At 35.6% G+C, this 6,000-nt stretch overlaps 1 protein-coding gene across 2 annotated transcripts in view; it reads right to left on the reverse strand.

Annotated features, from left to right (window-relative positions):
* The window catches only part of CTNNA3 (catenin alpha 3), a 1,797,739-nt gene extending 1,793,678 nt beyond the window's left edge, over window positions 1-4,061 (reverse strand). Inside the window, exon 1 of one of the 2 annotated variants that reach the window (XM_032312382.1) lies at window positions 3,875-4,061. The gene's annotated coding sequence lies outside the window, so the exon portion shown is untranslated. Of the gene's footprint in view, window positions 1-2,257; window positions 2,431-3,874 lie in introns of those variants that run through there. The other variant, XM_032312379.1, reaches the window with a different exon arrangement.
* Window positions 4,062-6,000: the final 1,939 nt, after the last annotated feature.

Here is a 6,000-nt window from a genome sequence, read left to right on the forward strand (position 1 = left end):
GACATTCAATAAATTTATCATTTGGTAGACAAAGAATTTTACAATGACTTAAAAACAGTAAAAAAACATCTTCTTAAAAATCACAACCTTTGTATTCAACTCAAATGCCCTTTAATCTGAGTCCACATTTAAGAATATAGCTTGAAGAATCAGACCACTAAATACAGAGGACAAACTGATGGTTGCTGGGGCAGGTTGGGGGAAAATGGGTAAAAGGAGTAAGAGATACAGGCTTCCATTTATGAAATGAATAAGTCATGGAATAAAAGGCACAACACAGGGAATATAATAGAAGATATAATAGCATGGTATTTTGACAACAGCTAGACTTGTGGTGAGCGTAACATAACATATAGAAATGTTGAATCACTATGTTGTACGCCCAAAACTCATGTAACATTGTGTGTCAACTATACTCAAATAAAATTAAAAAAATTTTTAAATACAGCTTAAAGAAATGATCTTTAAAATAAATACACACACATGGGGCGCCTGGGTGGCTCAGTGGGTTAAGCCTCTGCCTTTGGCTCAGGTCATGATCCCAGGGTCCTGGGATCGAGCCCCGAATCGGGCTCTCTGCTCAGCAGGGAGCCTGCTTCCTCCTCTCTCGCTGCCTGCCTCTCTGCTTACTTGTGATCTCTGTCTGTCAAATAAATAAATAAAAATCTAAAAATAAATAAATAAAAATTTAAAAAATAAAATAAAATAAATACACACACTCACAAAGATATTTACCATAGCACTTGGGTATTCAATGATAACTAATAAAATTATATCCATTAACTTGGAAAAATGTTACACAGCAATTTAAAATAACATCTATATAAAATAGGGAATATACATGGAAAATGTTTTGGTATAATATTAAATACAAAGGAAGGTCCCAAATTTTATCTACAGTACTACTGCAATTCATTTTAAAGCCATGTAGAGAAAAAAGACTAAAAGGAAATACATCAATGAGATTACAGGCAATTTTTTTTCTGTACTTTCAAAATTCCTATAATTCCTAGAGTTCCTCCAAATTTCCATGCTCATATTATTTTTATGATGAAAAGAAAATAAGTTTTCCTATAAAATCCCAAAATTTTACTCAAAAAAGAAGGAAGATACAGACTATCTGTTGGAGGGTAACAAAAAAGCTATGTCTATACGATCTGTATTTTGGGTGTCTCCATTTAATAAATTTGCTACTACTGAGCATTTGCTAATACTTTGCTAATTACCTTTGCTAATACTGAGGTCATTTTTTATAGTGGATACTGAAATTTTAATAGCACATCCAAATATGCCATTCAAATTTAACTGTTAATAATCCACATCCCCAAATCATAACTATTCTCAGTAGGTTAAGCTTTCGTTCTGTCTAAATAATGAAACAAACCCAGAAGCCGAGCTAATCTGAAATCTTATTTTTCGTACTTGTGTGTTCTGAGCATATCACTGGATTTCATGTATCTTCAAAGACACTGTAACAGGCTTTCTTAGTGTCGTATAACCATGACTCAAAACCTGCACAATCAATGACTTTCCTGATGCCTAAACAATCTCTTCTGGTTTCTATTTGAACTTATTCCTTCCAGTTCTATCCTCAGCACAACTGAAAGCAACTATCCAACCACTAAGACTCCATCAAACAGTGACCTTTTCTTTACATTATTGATGATTACATCCTACACAATGTGATTTTTATTTGATTATAAATGGTGGTGAAACAGTTCTGAGAGAACTCAACCTCTTAATGCTACTGCCCATTATAAAACAAGTACATGAGACAAATATTAAATTCAGGAATTACTGTTTTGCCACGGTCTCATTTGAAAAATCTTCCATTTACTGTGAACAAGCTTCTGGTTGAAAGTAAAAATCCCTTCAAAGATTTTCTATCTTTGCTTCTTACTGCCCCAGCCCCATGCCAAAGCACAAGCATCCAGGCCATATCTTATCTTTTCCTGCACAGTACTGCAATCGGCTTTTTATAGCCAGAAACTCTCTGAATGCAAAGCACGACCTTGGCTACTAGCTTCCCCTGGCACTAGTTTGAAAGTTATTTATAACTTTAAAATTAGCATGAAAGCCTACATTTCTCATCATAACTACTCAAAACATTCCCATTTTATATAACAATGTAATGTACTTTAATCAGAAGGAAACCCCACATTTTAAGCCTACAATATATAACTAAGGCAGAGCAATTCAACGAAGAAACAAGAATGTACTGAAATCCAGCTCTTCTCTTTACGAACTTGACTCTTACCTTTCTGTTGCTTTCTATAAAGTAAATGTTTAAAAAAAAAAAAAAATCGGCTCTTGTAGGGAATTTTCCAAAAAGAGTTTTGGGGGGGTGGATAAAAAGAAGACAGCTTCTTAGTCAGAGTTACAGAGTACCAAATTAAGAGGCAGTGGCAGTGGGGCAGTCACTTTAGCTGAGCGTCATTCACCCAGGATAAGAAAGAAAGGGGAGGTTACAAACCAGGGTGGGTGGTATCTAATCCTGAACTGCTAGTCACTGACCTCACTGACAACTTGTTACTGAAAATACTTCGTTGAAAAAGGCCAGACACATACTTTGCCTAGAGATCTACAAACATAGCTGTCAGGAAGCTCTGAATAAGTTAGATTTGCATTTCTCTAGTCCCTTTCCAAAATAAGGACCTCTTTACATCTAATTAAAGCTGATGGCTAGAATTATGGAGAGTGAAAAAAAATGATAAAGCAGGAATAACGGGAGTCCAGGAAATCCACACATCAAAAAGATCAATTATGTAAAATTCAGTGTCTTCAATACCATAGGATGATGTGTCACATCTGAGATAGTGTTTTTCTTCTGAAATCTTGCCTGTTGCAAGATACACCTGCCCCAGGTATCACACTAAAACCACATAATTATTAGTAAGGTGTGTACAGTGAAGATTTACCAAATGTTCCACAGGTGAAACCATTGTTAAAGTTACCAAAAAAGTCTTCTCCAACAAAATTTCTTATTTCTGTGGCTATTCTTTTTATAGTTCCTATTCCCTTTTTTTTATATCCTTTTCCTCAAACCCTATCATTCACCAGAACAAATCTCACTTATGCTTTATCATTTCATCAGTTCCTTGACTCCTCACCTGAACTTACACATTTCCTTCACATTACCACTTCTACAACTTTCTTCCAACAGCTTCTAAAACAACAGGTGGTAACTGTCCCTTAAAAAAGAACTACTCCATTGTATGTTAACCATACTAGAATTGAAACTTTTCTAATTATATACTTAATAAATAAATAAAAGAACTACTCATTTGAGTTTAAGCATTCTTGTTCTTAAAAAGCTGAATTCAAAATAAAAAGAAATTAAAAATAATTAAAAATAAAAGTAAAAAGGAAGCATTTGTGTATTAGCTCCACAGGCACTCTTAGAACAAGTATTAGGGAAACAACAGAAAAGGCAGGGTCTGGGGACTGTCAGAGAGAATCAACAATGAAAGGGGCTTAATTTTATATGATTTCTAGAAAAATTTGCAAATAACTGTATTTTTATGTAGCTTCCTTTAAATTGTGCGTAATTGGCATTACATTTATCTACAGATTCTTAGTTGCTAACATACTGTCCTCCCAAAATTTTTTTTTTAAAGCAGCTTTTTTCCCCCTGGAGAATCTAGAAATAGCCTCTTTTCACACTGAAAACAAAGAGTAAGTTTTATGTCTCTCAATCCATCTTTTCTTGAATAAAGAATTCACTTGACACTTGCAAAATAGAAGTTTTTGTTTTAGAGCTTTAATAATGAATGTTTTCCAAACCCAGACTGTTGAACTGAACCCAAGATAAAATATCCACATTCTATTATAAGTCACTCTGCCCCCACTGCAAAACCACAAATAAGTTACTTACCTGCTCTGTACTTCTCTTTTCCATCTGCAAAATGAAAATGAAAACCCCTATTCTTTCTGTATTCAGGGGATAGGTGAATTAAATGGATAAAATCTGAAGTGTTTCAAATTATATTAAACTTCTCATAGATAAAATACAGATGCAATTACAGTATTTGGTGTTATCAAAACAATTAAATATCTGAAATATAATTCTAAAGAGCCCTATTTTGTTTTGTTTTGTTTTGTTTTAATTGCCTCATAAAAATGTAACCTCCCAGTTTTTTTTTCTCAGTTGAAGTATTTCCTACTCTGGCCACAAGAGGTCCTTGTCCTAGCAATTCAAATCACATCAGATTTGATAGGCAGAGGCCCCACAATCCCTATATTTATATCAGTTGGCTGAGAAAAAATACAGATCACCTATGTCAAGTTTCCATAGCTAACTATAGGACAGCAGACAAAACCGGAGAAAACCGGCTTTCTCTGGTGATCACTGAAGCATGCTGAACACTAAATAGTTCCTGTAAACTACACAGCTACTGCGTTTTGCATCCTGGCCCCCTTCCAGGTTTTCACAGTAATTCCTTCTTGTAACCTTGCCCAGTCTTGTTCAGTATTTATTCTCCTTCCCTATTTACTTGTTTCCTTTCTTTATACTTTTCAAACTTTAAAATTTTGGCTCACATTCCTCTTGCAAGCAAACAAAGGTTAAGGGTAAAGGAGCTGGAAAAAAAAAAAAGGACAAAAGAGACAGAATAAATCACGGCAGTTGTAGCAATCATCCTGAGGTAATCAAAAGTGTGTCTCTGGCCCCAGACAAAGTCACTCAACTACATATACCCAGAAGCTCCTTGATGTGGAGCGCTATGTTAGGAGCCAGCTAGAACATCAGAGGCACAGAAGGGAGGCCTCCAAAAAGAAAATAATTCTATCTCTATCAGCAGCCCCTCTTGGAAAATAAGCCCTCCAGGATACAATCAGTTCTTCAACCAGAATAGAATACCTTTTCTTCTTTTCATTAAAATACCTTAAAGAATGAATGTAGCTTTTGCATGAACCATGAGTCCATTTTATTCTATATATGATACCTCAAAATGTTTCAGGCAATTGCAGGTTGGGGCTTCAAAAAAACATGTGATTTTCTTAACACCTATAACACCTTTTTAAGAAGAGATTTAAAGTTAAGGATAATTTTTCTGTTGTAAATAAAATGATCTTATACCAAAAATATGTGATAAATAGCACTGGCACTTTGTTGGATGTTTCAGATGAAACTAAATGAATCTGCTCCTATTTCAAAGGTCTTATATGCTGCAGCAAAAAAGATGTTCCCCAACTCTCCCTTCCCACCCATCCTGTAATTAGCTACTAACCAACTCTCCTATCTCACAGACAAAAAAAAAAAAAAAAAAAAAAAACCAGGAGCCCCGTGGGAAGAAGTCCCATGCCTTCTCATCATCAAGTCTACAAAAGCACCAGCACTGAGTCCCAGTGTCTCCAGCTCCTCTCCTATTACAATGAGAGCAGTACCCTTGCTCCTATCAAAGACTAATCTCTCCTCTTCTGCTCTGGATCCCTTCTTCTCTGCCCTTCTCAAGGACTCCACTCCTTCCTTCTCACTTCATGTACCACACTATCACCGTTTCTCTAATGATCAGCACAAAAATATGCCACAAGACCTCAAACTTTAAAAATATCCAACAAACAAAAGTATTAGCTTCACCCTACAGCTCCTCCTACTTTCTGCTGCCTTCATCACAATACTTCCTAAATAAGCTGCTTGCCCTTCTTACATTTTCACCTGTCATTCACTCCATAACCCATTTCTGTTTCCTTCTCTACCGTGAGGGCCATTTTTAAGTCTACCACCAACACCTGTGTGGCTAAATCATACTGTCACCTCAGGGTTATCTGATCCAATCCCACAGTTTTAAAGGAGATCTGTAATAAGATGTCAAGTGGGATTTCTCCTATTGTGCAAAATTGGCAACCAAACTCAAAATAAAAAAATTAAGCCATCTATGTTATATTGCATGCAATATAACATGCAAATTTCCAGTATTTGAAGAGAGACACCTCATTCAGGGCTCACTAAGAAGCAGTTAGAAGTTATAGGCTCTTCCCCTCCTGTTTCCTCTCCTAGCC

The sequence above is a fragment of the Mustela erminea genome, chromosome 14 (genome assembly GCF_009829155.1).
Source record: "Mustela erminea isolate mMusErm1 chromosome 14, mMusErm1.Pri, whole genome shotgun sequence".
Classification (NCBI taxonomy): Eukaryota; Metazoa; Chordata; class Mammalia; order Carnivora; family Mustelidae; genus Mustela; species Mustela erminea.